Source organism: Dermacentor silvarum, chromosome 7, assembly GCF_013339745.2.
Source record: "Dermacentor silvarum isolate Dsil-2018 chromosome 7, BIME_Dsil_1.4, whole genome shotgun sequence".
NCBI lineage: Eukaryota > Metazoa > Arthropoda > Arachnida > Ixodida > Ixodidae > Dermacentor > Dermacentor silvarum.
Genome location: NC_051160.1, coordinates 2400233 through 2415832, shown reverse-complemented (window position 1 = coordinate 2415832; position 15600 = coordinate 2400233). Strand labels below are relative to the sequence as shown.

At 47.6% G+C, this 15600-nt stretch overlaps 1 long non-coding RNA gene across 1 annotated transcript; it reads right to left on the bottom strand.

Annotated features, from left to right (window-relative positions):
* Positions 1-7450: 7450 nt before the first annotated feature.
* LOC125947277 (uncharacterized) lies at positions 7451-12642 on the bottom strand. The gene is made up of 2 exons (XR_007468145.1): positions 12453-12642; positions 7451-7630 (listed from the first exon to the last, which is right to left on the bottom strand). It is a non-coding gene; the product is annotated as an uncharacterized LOC125947277 (long non-coding RNA).
* Positions 12643-15600: the final 2958 nt, after the last annotated feature.

The window sequence follows — 15600 nt, the reverse complement described above, 5'->3', positions numbered from 1 at the left end:
TTCTCTCGTGGGACATCGAGCACAGCCCAGCCGTTCGCGAAAGCGGAATCAAAATGCATCGACCGCTCTCATGTGCATATCGGGCGTCTTCATCGGCGTGGTCATTCCCGCTGATATTGCAGTGTGCGGCAAGCCATTAAAATTAGGTCATGTCCCTAGTCATGGTTGCGATTATAGGTCTGTCGAATCTTCGAGAATAGTTGTTCATTGGGTCCGTGGCGCATAGCGTTTTGTATGCTTTGGACGGTTCTCTATGAGTCGCAGAAAAGCGTACATTGTTGCAGTGGCTCCTGGCTAATGAATTCAAGTGCAGCACAGAATGCCGCAAGCTCTGCACCCGTCGATGTGGCCATGCATGATGTCTACAGACAAGAAACTCAAGGAAGGCATAAGGTAGAGCACAACTGCTTTTAATTAAAGGTAGAAATGATAAGTTAAAGGGAAAGTGAATGAAAAGACAACTTGATACCAGCGGTAATCGAGCCCTTAAGCTCTGCGTGACGAGCTACGGCGGCGGCTGTTCCTTTGTCTACATAGCAAATATATTGAGCCCACAAATAGTTTGTGTGTTCGGCTCCCACGTGTGGAACGTGCCCTTGAATGTTTACCTTTGCGTTATTATTTCTTAATTTTAATTGCAAACAGTTAATTTCGCTGCTGCTTTCCTTGGCTTCATTGCCTGCTGGCTTGATTTCGTTGGCTAACATAGTAATTGAGGATCAAACATACACTCATCGACGAGCAGCATTGATAGGAATCGAGGCCCCGCGGCTGCCCTCCCGGAAATTCGCTCAAAGCGAGTGGATCCATTCTTTGCAACGGCAGATGGCTACGTGCCATTTGTCACTCCAACATGCGTTCCTCTCCCGAAACGCGCACGGAAGTCGACGTGCGCGCCCGTAAATGCCGCGTGCTGAGCGTGCCCAGCTGTCAAGCTACGGGTCAACGCCATGAACTCGTCGACGTGCTATACTCGGTATCATGCGACGCGATCCCTCGCCCAGAGCTGTCACTCGATTCCGAACGCTCACAAGTGGGTCGCCGCCTCTCGAAGCTGAGGTGATTCGAGTTTGTTGGCACTAGCTCTTTTCTACGTGACTCACCTTTACCTTTATCCTTTATAGTTGTTGTTTGAACTTCACGGTGTGCGCTTTTTTTTAAGTGTTCGTCTGTGTTTACATGTAGTGACTGTATTCTTTACCGAAGTCATTGTGCTGAGCTGCTCATGATACGATATACAGTAAGCCGCTTGGCTGTCATGATTCATAGAAGACAGTGTGTGTTGTGTTGAGTCGGCCACACGACTGGCTCTTTACGAAGTAATGACTGCACCTGTTTGCATTCTCTTGTATTTGAGCGGCTTTTAGCGCTGAAACGGAATCGATATATATATATATATATATATATATATATATATATATATATATATATATATATATATATAGTGAGGTTATGCCGGGATCCGGTAGTTGAACAGGAACTTGTAGGTTGAGGACGCACGTACGAAAAAAAAAAAGTTGACGCAGTTTCACCTGAAAGGCGAAGCATCAATTGCGATAGCAAATTTGTAGAGAGCTATACGGAGTAATGATATTAGCTTTATCAGCTGTATAAACTTGGACATGCAGCAGCACCGGCAACACGCAGAACTGTTGTCGACGCCGTCGGCGTTTTGCCCGCGTTCGCTCAAAATGCGTGCGGCGTTGGTGACTGTTGCCGGAGCCTTTGATATAAATAGGCACTTGGTGCCGCAGCTAAACGTCGCCTCCCTTCCCTCCCCCGCGGCCTCTCGCGCGTCGGAAGAAGGCGCGTTTGCTCTACATATATGGTGATTGTAAAGGAGGAAAGAGACGCCTACTTCTGCAGCCCTTAAGGGAGCACGGTGCAGAACGCGTGTTTGTTCTCCGCCGTGCGTTCACTCCCCGTGAAAGCGCGCGCCCCTCGCGCCCTTTCACTCGCACATACAGCGTTCGGCGCTGAGCCGTGCTCCCTCAAGGGCTGCAGAAGATAGCGCCAACCTTTCCCTTTCCCTCAAGAACCACTTACCTACACCGGCGACGATTTCATCTCCATTGACGTCATACGAAACCTCACGGCGACGACGACGGCGACGCCGACGGCAGAAATCTGCTTTTGAGTGTCCATATAATTGCTATCGCAATAAAAAAACGATACTTTATTGCCAACGTTTCGGCCGGGGTTCGGCCTCATTGCCAACGTGCAGGCCGGGGTCCGGCCTCCTTGGCGAAGGCCGGACCCCGGCCGAAATGTTGGCAATAAAGTAGCGTTTTATATATATATATATATATATATATATATATATATATATATATATATATATAATGTTCCTGTTATTGGCATTGGCGACGCCACGTCTATTGTCATTCCTGCCATGTCATTAATAAATCATCTCTACTCACTGAACAAACATAAGAACAACCATAAAGATTTATCTACCAAATAATACACCCATTGAGTTTGTGTTGTCTAACTTTCTTTTGGTGTGTGTGTGTATGTGAGCCTTACGTATAGGGATTGTGGCGCGAGGTTTCCAACTCCCTGAACCGTCTTCCTTCCCGTTCATTAGGATCATGACCTCAGTACCATTGTGACGGTTCGACACTGCTGCTGTACGAAAAACCATTGCCAGCGGGACGTTAAAAGGAAGTCGCAAATGGGTGCTAGTTGGATCGCCGTGTGTTGCAACCGCAATGGCGCGCAACAGTCGCAGTCGTAGGGAATACACTTGTGCCGACTGTAACTCCAACGGGGATCGCCTTCTGACTATAAAATATTCTAATATTTGTATATGCAAAGCACATGTAGCATAGTTATTCATACACACCAACTCCATTCTTCTACCACCTTGCTCCTTGCTGCGTCACGTCTCGAACCATGCTTATCTATAGGCTGATCGGTGTTTGGTTTGGCACGTTCTTTATGACGCTGCCAAAAAAATATGTAGGATTCGGTTTAAACGTGAGCCCCGCATGTGAAGCGACTTGTGAGGAGCAGTTAGGCTCTGCTTATATACGTGCACCAGGAACACTGAAAAAGAATAAACACGCACACACACTCACAAACACACAAACACACGCACACACTTGCACACACAAACACGAACATACACACACACACACGCACGCACACACGCATATACAGAGAGAGTGTGAAAGAGAGCGAAACTACAGCACTAGGAACGGATTTGCTCGGTTGTGTGCGCAGTCAACAGCTCTGCGGAGGCAACAAGAAGAGCCCGCTCATTTGTATACAGCGCCGCATTCAGCTCTCTCTATACGCTTTTCTGCGGTATAAGCAAACGCTCCCGGAAGCTTCGCGGAGTCGTATTTACGTTCAGCTCGCTCAGCTGTTTACAGCTTCACCTCGTTTGCTTGGAGGACAAGCTGGCACGAAGACTAGAAGGGGAAGCGGGCGGCTGCTTGAACGGGGAGCGAGGGCTCGGAAAGAAGAAAAAATGAATTACAGAAGTTTTACGGGCAGGAGCAGAGTGGTTTTGCCTTTTGACGAACCCGCAAACTTTCCGTTTCTCCGCAAAAGACACGTATAACACCGCAAATAACAGCTGCTTGCGTATTCGCGATGCGGTATCTTTTCAGAAAACGTTATCGCTACGCGCAAACGATCACAACTAATTTCTTTTCTCTTTGTCGTTCTACTCCGCACCACTTGAGGTTGTGGCATTATAGAGAAAAAAAGACAAGAAAAAAAAAAGAAGGGTTGTTACGGGTGAGCGTTGTTATATAGGAGGGAAGAGGGGAGGGGCAAGTGACGGCAAACCGAACATTGTATAGAGGCTGCAAAAGGTACAGCACGCGGCGATAAAGTGGAGAGGTGGGAGATTGGGAAGGTGAAAGCATCCACGTGAGAGAGAAAATGCGCAAAACCGTTGCGGGGCCCTTTCGCGATTGCACGCTCAATGCTAATTTAGCGTTCGCCCGACTCAAAACACCTCATTTCCCTTGCAAACACTTACGCACAAATCGTGGCCTCGGCAACGTTCTCTTTCTCTTCCCACCCGATTCTCTTCCCACTCGCGCCTGAAAAGGCTTCAGTGGCACAGTTAGATTACACGTCAAACCCAATGAGACAACGTTGGTGGCGGCAGCATCCCTCGTCCCCTCCCCCGCTCCTTTTTTTTTTCATATCTAACCACAGGAAAATTCGTTGGGCGGCGTGTCGCTCGTACACGGATACGCGAGCAGTCGTCGGCCCGTGTGTCATGCGACGCCGCGATTCAGTTTACGTCACTATACGTTCCGGAACAAACTCGATTGTATGCCCTCCGGCGTGCCGTTGAAGAGTGGGATTGGAGGTATGGGAGGATGTAGAGAAAAATAAAAGATAAACTAAAAATAAATGAAAGAATTGTCCTCAATGCGGAGACAGTCAAAACAGCCAGCGCTGCACTTTGCCACCGCCACAGCCTCCTCTGTCGATGGCTTGTTTATGAAGTTCGCGGAGGCCATCGCACGTTTATTATTCTTAGGTCTTTTGACATGCCGAACGCCGTGCGCAAGTTTTGCGAGAGGATAGAAAGAGGGGCATAAGGAGAGGAAGAGAAACAGAGGGCCTGTTTCAGTTTCGACATCGGGTTACAATGTTTTGAAAACGCATGCGTCAGTACATCTGTATACGGTGTATACTTGCGTGTCTGTAAGTGGTGGCGTCTATACGTGCGTGCGTACTGTATGCATTTGTTTTCTGCGCGCGACGCTGGCCGTAGCGCTGTCCCACCGGCAAAATTGTTCCTTCCGGTTCCGATTTTCAGAGCCGGTGGTGGCGAGGAAGGACCCAGCTATTCATTCGTAAGAGAGCCTCATTGTTGTCGAGTTCGAGGGGTCCCTTCTGCGAGAGAGAAGTTCCCGCCACTGGTTGCCGTCTCGGGTGGTCGATTGTTCTCCTGACGGCTCGGGGAATGAAGAGGCGGTGCACGGGTAAACGCGAATGAATCCCGGGCCTGGTGTGTGTTCGAGTGGTGGATGAAGAGGACCCGTTCCGTCACCCCGTCTCATTGTCTTCGGCACGCTCGTCTATATGCGGCCGTCGGCTCGTTGTCGCTGTCGGCTCGCTCTTCGGAGCGCCATTTACAGACGTCTAATTTCGGCTGCCACAAGCTTCTCTCTCTTTCTCTCTCTCTATCTCTCTCTTTTGTGCATACGTAATCATTCACTCGGGGCAGATGCCGTCGAGGCTTCTTCACTTCCGCAGTGTGCAGTAGTCAATCTCCCGTGCGTACGCCTCCTGACGGCAGCATTTGCATTGAAAAAGCTAACAAAAAGTACGGCGACAACGAGGATATGAGGTCATCCAATCTTACGTAGAATATTTTTACAACAGCAGCTTGAGTAGGGACGTTTCAGCTGCGCTCATAGTGTCCCTGTATATTACTACTGCAGTATTTGGGCCATTGAAGTCATTCTACCTTATCTCCTGGGCAATAATCATATTGTCAAAGAGTCAAAGACTTGTCATAGAAGGACCGAATAAGGGCAGCAAAGTCGATCATCGAATCTGTCTAGCTTCGCTTTCGAAAACTGAAATTTCAATAAACTCGACCACCAGAACAAGTTTTAAGGCGAATCGCTCTTTGCCAGGTGGTTCCCAGATTTGGTGCGGCGGTTGCTGTTGCTTTATCATCATCATCATCAGCAGCAGCAGCAGCAGCAGCAGCAGCATCATCATCATTATCATCATCATCATCATCATCATCATCATTATCATCATAATCTCGGTGGGCATATTTGTAGATATAGATAAGTTTAATAGACTATTAACGAGTGGGAGTAAGATGAGTGGGCACGTGAGCAGTGCTACCGGCATGGCTCCTAATCTGTTCCGCTTCACAATGCAGGCTGTGATCGCTGTACTTTTACAGCGAAGCTGTATACCTCTCGTTGGTCAGAAATTTTCATGGCGTAAACACAAAACGCCAGGTTCACAATGGAAGGCAAACGGCATGTCTTTCTTTGCAATCAGGCATATATATATATATATATATATATATATATATATATATATATATATATATATATATATGACGCGTCACCCCGCTTTCATATATAAAACGGAGACCCGTCTAGCAACTGATTCAGTTCATTCTAAGACTGCCATGGGTAGACCATGGAAATTAACGAAACCAGAACAACAGCGTGAATACAATGCTCGACCATGTGTGGTGTTTGATACAGCTTCGCTGGACATTCATGTTCGCAGGGTGGGATGGGAGGTTTTTTTTTTTTTTTTTTTTTTTTTTTGGTCAGCCGGCCAACGCGCTTTGCTGTGAAAACCAACTATCTTCGACACTACAGTCACCGGTTCAGCTGCTGATTCCGGTTCAACTGCTGATTCGAACAGGACGGGCGCTCGTCCTGCTCTCTCGTTCTTGTCCGTGTCTTCTAGCGCTATGACCCCCTCTGATGCTTGCCTTGCTTGGCCAACCTCGACGAGCACAGAGTAGTCACATCACCAATGGCTGCAGTTCGCACCGACGATTTAAAAAGGCCACATGCGTCATTCAACTTAAGTGGGTTTTATAAAATTAATGGTGTGGCCTTTGTGAAGGATAGATAAGCATAAACATCAAATGCGAGTACAGGTTGCGTAGGATGACAGTAAACACAACTGTAAGCATCGCCGTTAGGTGTATGACATTCAATTCACCGCTTCACTTCATATAGATTCCACCAGGTGCGTTGGATTTGCTTACGTTTCTAATTATATAGAATGTTCCCCTAATTCGGAAGTGACCCTCCTCCACATTGCACTCACGTTGCCTATTTAAATGTTATTTTGTGACAGCAGCAATCATGAAACACGAAAACGTCTCTACAAGTCATTGCGGTTAGATGAAGCATCACAATATGTCACTACCAGCGTCATCTAATCCAGTGATTCTTTGTGTGCGCGCGTGGTCTTAGTGTTATTTCGTATTCCCGTTTTTCTGTGGCGACGTTTCGAAGAAATAAATCCAGTATATTCCTTAGCTATATGATTGCAGTGCCGGTTATGGTTTGAACAGACGCAAATTGAATGGTGTGCAGGCTAGTGTTCCACCGCTGCGCATAATTTCGGCCCTGAATCCACGTTAACATCTTCTATCTCTCAAACCCTACCGCTAATTACACCCGACCGCTAGTTACACGACCGCTAACTTAAAGAGACACTACAGGAAAATTGTCAGGTTGAGCTACATTGAATGATTAGGCGTCTGTAATAACGAATTCATCATTTGTAGCGAGAAGAAGGGTGCGACCTTACAATGGTTCTGAAAGCGAGCCGTTCGCTTGGCCTCACGTGATTGATCAGAATGGCGCCTTCGTCAGCAAAAACACGATTCGGACCAATCACGGGAGGCCAAGCGAACGGTTCGCTTTCTGAACCGCTGTAAGATTGCGCCCCAGGGGCATTGTAAGCGAGAAAATAACGAAAATTGCAAATTTGAAGTGGCACCATCTATTTTAGATTATGGCACTTCTCATTTGACTTCAGCAAGAGCTGATTAACAGAAAGTGCCAGAGAAGGTGATCACGTGGGGATTACGTCAACTTGTCCGTTTTGGCGCGGGTGATCCAAATTGAGGAGCAGCAGCGGGATCTTCGGTGGCAATTTCCTGAACAGCACAGTCACACACACATCATTGGCACACAGAAAACAATGACAGATTTATAGACGAATAATCTACAATAATGAGAAGGGTTTATTAAACGTGATTCTAACGCAGCCTATGAAGATATTTTGAGACAATTACTGACGAGCAAGCTTTAACCTGCGAGGGTGTTTTCTTGTCTGGAATAAATTCTTTGTACATCGAAAGGGTCGGATGGCAAGCTCGTTGGTATGCATCCATGGTGGAAATAACAGCGCTAAATACACGGACAGAAGGAAGAACACAGGACGAACGCTGTCCTGGGCTCGTCCTGTGAACACAGCGATCGTCCTGTGTGCTTCCTTCTCTCCGTGTTTTTAGCGCTGTTTTTTCCACCATCTTTGTACATCGCATACTGCAGGTGACGTCACAGATTATACACAAAAAGGTCCGATGGGCGCTATAATAGGAATAGGAATAGTTGCGTTGCTGAGTGCCTAGCTCTGTCGATAGCCGTGGTTGAAGGACCAGCCAGTTCCCACCGCAACTATATGCCTCCCGACGTGCCCGTACCACATTCGTGGCGCTTCGTTCGTTTCGTCAGTCACGACGCAAGACGCGCTCGTCGCCTGTCGCAGCTATTATACCAACGTGTGACGGGCCGAGCGGAGGCGCTGAGGTCGGCAACCCTACGCAGAGGCTCGACCCACTGCGTTATCGGACGGTTTGGCTGTGTTTACCGCGGCGAACGTCTCGCGTTACCCGGCAAGGGGGCTGAGTGCGCCTGCTACAACTGCCTGCTTCGTCACATGGAGTTTACTTTAGACGAAAGCACATGTATGTTCTCGTACATATTTACCGCGAAGAAGACACACACAAAAAGGAAGACACATTAGGGAGGCTTGGCTACCCAGAGGGACCTCTGTATACGCAAAGCGCCATGCCCGGCTTGCGTTATTTTGCATACTGTTTTGCGTACTTTTGTAAGCCCCCTGGTTTGCGTCCCCTAACTTACGCAAAATCTGCAACTGCCCGTGTCGTCGCCTATGTGTCTTGCTTTCTGTGTGTGTCTTCTTTCCGGCAAATACATCTTTGACCAAGTACCAACTAGGCCAAGAAGCACTTCTCTTGAAGAACATCCACGTGTTCGGTCTGTCCACTGTGCTGTCACACACTTGAAGCTATCTTGTGCTCCCGTACTGTTGTTCACAAGTCTTCAAATCCTCGACGTAGAGCATAGCACACTAGGGCACCGCACTAAGGAAAGGCGCGAGTTTTTAGTTCGCTATTGGTAAGCATGCACCGTGCGGGTAATGCAGAAGATGCGCGTACGGTCCCTACCTGCAGCAACTTATCTTTTCGTGCACTTTAATGTATCCTTTATAGATTTGTTAGAATAAAAATGTGAGGCAATGTATATAGACTGACCTGAGCGGTGGTGGCATAGCCTGGTGACAGCGCCTAGTCCTAGCCTCTCTTTCTTGTGCCGTTTTTCGCGCTGTGTCTCCGTCATCATGCTGCTGTATATCTGTCGCCAAACTTCCGCACGTGTCTCTTGATTTCCGCCCGAAGTAGTTTCTTAATGTTTTCCCACCGATAGGATCGAAATTTCGGCGGTATGTTAGGACTTACTGCCGCTCCCCCTTTGACTGTCCCGGGCCTGCGATGGTCTCACAGATCCTCAAACTGCATGGCAACCTCTCTTCCATACTTCCGGAGCCCCCCCCCCCCCCCCCCCCGGTCTGCCATGTTCCTTCCATTTAACTTTGGTTTTGTATTCTACTTTCCGTAATGTCGTCCCTCTCCCACATTTTTCTAACGAAAAATCTGTATAGCGCAGAGAGAGAGAGAGAGAGAGAGAGAGAGCAGCGATAAGAGAACATGGGAGAACACATATGGGGGCAAGGCGAGAGGAGAAGGGGAGGGGAAAGGTGCAGCCAGCCGACCGGGTAAGCTTCGTGGGAGTTAGCCCGAGGCGCCCTTGTTTACAGCGATGAAACGGAGCGCTTCTCTAATGACCACGCAGCCGAGGGGCCATAAAGGCGTACTCTGCTCTGCCCGCACGTTTCCCTCTATTTCCGCGGGCTCGGGGAAGTAAAAAAAAAAAATACGTCAATGCAAAACAAGAAATGGAAGCCTCTAACGACTATGAGGCGGCGATAACGCGGAGCACTTCGCACGAGCTATATATATATATATATATATATATATATATATATATATATATATATATATACCGTGTGCGTACATATACGAGCGCTGCACGTATCGTGTGAACTCGAGAATCTCCCGAGTTTTGCGCCGCAAATTCGAGGCGTTTAGCTGCGCAGCGCAGCTATTTACGCCGCAACAGCGAAAACAGCGCGGGGGCAATTTGGTGCCCTTACGAACGTTTGGGTTGGTACCATGTGACATTTTTTTCTCACCCTATCTCTCTCTCTCTCCCAATGTTTATCTCTGCTACGCTGTGGCGATTATACAAGAATACATTGTCCCCAGCGCTTATGTACGTTTTTAGGGACAATTATCAGTTTGGAAAGCGCGGAGTGAAACACCAACGCAGGCATTTCGGTTCGTTAAGATACGTGCTAACACAGTGTGGATTAAACAACGACAGTGTTGCAACTTTATTACTAAGGTATTCGTAAACAAGCAGGAAATAGGGGAGCATTCGAGCTCAAACTACTCGAGTAGCTATACGTCCGAATATTTTTAGACAGTCGACTACGAGAAGCTCTGTGGTGGAGGGCTGCAAAATAACTGTAATCACCTGGGATTTTTTAACGTGCACCTAAACATGCGCGGGCATTCTAGCGCCCCGTCGTTATCGGAATGTGACCACCGTCATTGGGATTCAACCAGAGCCAATACACCAAATAACGCGGAACACGATTTCGAAGGTGCTTCACAGAAGTTGTAAAGAAAGTAATCATTGCCACCTACCCAGTTAAGCGTCCCTGTATACTACGCCAACCACACCTATCAAATTTATCTGTGAATTTCCTTAGTCAACTTTGTATGAACGTCCACCATCACGCACAATATTGCCTGCTCAGCCATGCATTCCGCCGTCGGCTGTCTCTCTGTTCTGCGCATCGCGTGTCTAGCCCAAATTCTCTTAACTTCGCCTAATGCCGTTGGAAATGACATCCACTCGCTTCTGTTATTTACTTTATCGAACTCTCTAGCTGAGTTTGGCGTAAGTATAATTGGAGGCGTATCGGATTAACGTACCGGCATGCATTTGCCCTGATGCGTCTGCGTTCACATGAATGCGCATGTTGTTGCTGTCCAGCGAGGCAGCGCATGGCCAGTGCCAGATGTGAAAATTAGCGCTCTCGATTACAGCAAACCGGTTTCCGCAGTCACGTGGTGAAGTACAACGCAAGCACACTCAGCGTGCCAGCTACGTCCTTTAATGCACCTCCACGCTGTTTATCTTCCAGAAAGGACAAAAACGTTTCTTGACTGTACCTCGAATAACTTTGTTTAAGCGCGTCCGTAACTGTTGCCACGTCCACTAGCAGCTGCGCGGTCATCCTGGTTTCTTTTATTGGTATTTGCAAACGTGGATTTTGTTACGTCGACGCCGCGAATCATATATATCTCCAATGTTCCCTCACTTATTATATAACTCTATAGTCGGGTACAACTTTAGACGGCAGCGGCATTTGCCCCCTCAAAGGCGGATGCATACAAGTCTCCAGCAATGGGCGCGCACTCTAGCTGACGTCATGAACCAGACGGCCGGTGTCCCCGCCGATGGAGAACATGCCAGCCCGCGCTTCAAGCTGGGCCGAGTCGCGTCAGCGGGACTATTTCATTAGTCGCGAAGGCAATCGGCTGCTGCGCTTCGGTCATATGGGCGGGGCCTCTCCTGCCTTCTTAAGTTGTACCCGACTATAGTATAACCTAAAGTGCTTGCGTTACCGCTAGCGGATGACGCAGCGATAGCGCTGGCGTGAGTTGTTGAGCACGGCGCCAACTAGTCCTTTAGAATAGTGGAAGTGCGCGAAACGCTGGCTTAAACACTGTCGACACCACCTAGATGTATAAGCTCACGAAGTAAAACTAACCAAATGCACAACACCAACAGAATCCAATGTATAAACGCCAGAATCCAGTGTTTCGTGCGTATTGGGCGCACTGCACCGACCACGGTGGACCGCACTTTCCTTTTGCAAAAATGGTGATGATCATTATGAGATCACGAGATGACAACGATTTCTCGTATTTGCGGTAGCTATTGCCTTCCCCGTGCTATTTTAGCCGTATTTGTTATATCTGTCCTCCGATCTCATATGGACAGCTGTTGGCAGATTACATATTGATAACATACCTACACCCTTCGTTTTCTTCTTTTACGGTGACACCAAAAGTAAACAAATCGATACGTGCAACGCTAATGCCACTGTGTTCAGAAATAGAGAGACACGCGTCACCGAGGCGGCTACCAAGCGCAATGGACATAACACGTTGTGAAAAGATAAAATCATTATCGGATTCTGCGAAAGGGAACAAGAGCTGTGAAAATGGTGATAATTACATATACGCAAGTGAGATCATTCACTAGCGAATGACACACGCACAAAAGAAAATGCAACTCAAGTCATATGCCGAAAAATACCAGCGCCTTGTTGGTTATGTCATTCTATCTGGCGTCAATCTGTGTTTTCCCCAACGTTTCGCCGTTTATTCTGCTGACGATGCCTAGATTTCACTTGCAGTGTTTTTAAAGAACACATATCTTCACAGTTTTAGAAAATCCACTACACGCCTCTCGCAAAGAAAGACAGTTAGCCAATATGGAAGTTGGAAACACCTACGAAATATCGCAATTTCATACCATAGTTGATTCCAATGTGCTGGGGCTGGTGTCATCGAAATTATTGTGATGTCTTGACAAGGAGCAAACATTTGCTGACATTTTGTAGCAGTAAGGCTTGGTATGATGTTCCTCAAAACGGCAAAACAAAAGTATTGCAGGCACTCCTTCTGGCTGGGCTTGCGTGGCAACTGCAGCGATCACAGGAACCGGAACCTAGGAAATGTTTTATGACGTCATGACTCATTCACCTCCTGCGTACCGAAAGCTAACGTGGCTCGCAGAAACGAGTATTGTAGTAACTTGTTCAGTCTGCTCTGATGGCTGCCAGTATTTTTTTTTCTGGAATTTACGTGGTTCGGACCTTTATTTTACGCAAGAAATGAGAAACCGCAAATGTCCTATTAGTACTCCTATAAGCTCCTGTGATAGTCATTGGTGATCTTGAAATAACGCTGATGTTCAATTCAATTTTGAAGAGGTAACGATAACATTGAAATTACGGATAGAAATGCGTTCTGCCCAAATGGAACACACCTGCAAGCTTCTCAGGGTTTGTCTTCTGGTTGTGGCAGTTATGAAATCGTACATCTTTTAATCCCTTCTCAGTCTCTCTCTCTCTCTCTCTCAAAAGCGTGACACTTCACCTGCATCTAAGGTTGTCTAGACTTATGAACAGTGTACTGCTCGACCATTGCCGGCGCCGACAATACTTCCCGCACACTACGCGCATGCGCGGTAAATCATGTGCATTTGCATCGGGACGGGCGATATCGGTTACATTACCGATATCGCTTGCTACAGTACTCGTATGCTTGCTACAGTACTCGTACTAAATGCTACATGCTACAGCTAGTACTCGCGTTTTCGCACTTTCCTACGCTTGCTCGCTCGCACTGCCATTACTCTGTATCCTTTTCATAAACACGTGAAGCAGTCTCCGAGTCGCAACTAACCACCTATATGTCAGAGTGTCCTAGCAATATATAGTCTCCTACGAAGTTGGCGCAAAGTTCCTCTCGTCAGTCACTGTTCAATATTTTCCAAGACCGCGGGAGCGGGGCACTCCCTTCTTTCGAGGACAAACAAGTGTACAACAATGAATTCACAGAGCCGCCTTACTCGCCACCTGTAGACGCGTGAAACCCCGCTATATGTGCCGGTGTTTGCCCAACGTCTCTGAGTACGTAAAGACTCGCAGCTTCTCCCGTCCTCTGCGCTGAATTGGGCCAACGTCGACGAAAGGAGCCCGCGTTTTGGGGCGAAACGTAATTAGCGGGTTGAAGGCGCCCTTCATTTGCACACGCAAATTAGGTCTCGCTCTCCCCATCCCCGTGCGCTCTGTCACCCTCTTCCTGACCAGTCTGCGCGAGCTCCTCCGTCTCTGGTGATCAGTGTGTCTCGGACTTGGCCCACTAAGCTGGCTTGGTTCACGCACTTCCATGCGGCCTTTCTCATTCCGCAAAGAGCATTTGGAAAGCGTCGTGCGAATGGTATGCGCAGCTCCACGTATGCGTTCATTCATGGCCCGCCGGAGTAAATCAACACCGCCGCTCCTCCGTAGGGAAAAAGGATCGGGGGATTGGGCGTTGCCGGTCGCTTTCCGCGCAACGCGAATGGGGCACAGAATGTCGTCGAGAACATCGTTGTCTCACGGAAGCAGCTGTCGATGCATGCATGGAGTCTCCATTGCAGGTGTAACGGTGAGATGGAAGGATTCGGCTTACCGATTTGTGTGAAAGGAGCCGGTTTCCCTCGTGGTACGATTCGCGAGGCTGTTAGTGATAAGTGCAGGCGGGGAAAGAGAGGGAAAGGGGGTGGGGTTGCGCGAAGGGGCTGTACCTTGCGTCTTATGTTCCTTGTCTGCTAGGCAAGGCCATTTTAATGGCCGCGTTCACTTACTCACCGGTAAATCGGAAAGGCTCGTTTTTGACTGGGTTCGTCAAACAGAGCTCTCGAAGTCACCGCCGTAGACTGTTGATGTTCTCTCCTTTTTATTTTTATTTTTTTTTTGTACAGGTGAAAGACTCGTTTGAACGGGCACTTAGTGTACTATAGCTTCGCGCCGATTTAAAGCCGGATCTAAATGCTTTCGGTCTATCCAACGCTTTCCAACATGCAACTCGTCGACGGCATGATTTATGACCCGCGAACAGAGGGGATTACGGGATCCCTTTCTTGATAGCCAGGATTTGCGAACCTTAATACGGTAATTTACTAGCGTAAGACATTACTGCATCTCCAAATAACAGGTTCCTACATAACATCATTAGTCCGTTAAAAAAAATTCGCGGCGGAGGGGGTCGTTTTAAGCGCGTTTAATATTTTCAAGTGTGAGACTTCAAAAGTCTGATTTCTGAGACAGAGGTGGTAAAATGTTTTTTTTTTTTTTTTGAAATATCAAATTCTGTTCTTAAAGCAGTGTGTGTTGTGAGGCACCGAACTCACCGCCTCGCTGTTCATGAAGCCATTCAGGAAGTGCACAAAGCCAAAAATTATTTCGTATTACCAAGACATAGCTATCATAAGCTCTCAAGGCTGATGAAGTGGTCAAGTTGGAAGTTATCCATTGTAAGCAGCTTGCAAACCGTCAAGAACGACCTTGAGAGAACACAGGACAAGCGCTGTCTATCAACTGAGCGTTTATTTAGAAAAAAAGTGTGAATATAAACACCACAACCCCCTGCAACACACAAAGAAAATTTCCGTAAGGTCATATGTACAAGAACATCAGAGTCGCCAATGAAAGATATTTATTCGTTTAAGATTACTATAGAAGCCGGGCTGATGCACATATCGTGATGCTTTACAATGTAAAATACATCAGCTATTTCACGCGAGCACTGATCGCGATGTCTCCTGATAACCAACGTGCTTGTCCTATGCAAACCTACACTACGCAAAACACACTGGTAACAATTAATCGACTAATAAGAACCCAGTCATCCTCATCGCCACCCCATTTTTAGGTCCACTGCAAGAAGAAGGCATCTCCCAGTGATCACCAATTACCCGGTCTTGCGCTAGCTGATTGCAACTTGCGCCTGCAAATTTCCTAATTTCATCACCCCACTTAATTTTGTGCCATCCTCGACTACACTTCCCTTCCTTTGGAACCCATTCTGTAACTCTAACGGTCCACCGGTTATCTGCCCTACCCATTACATGG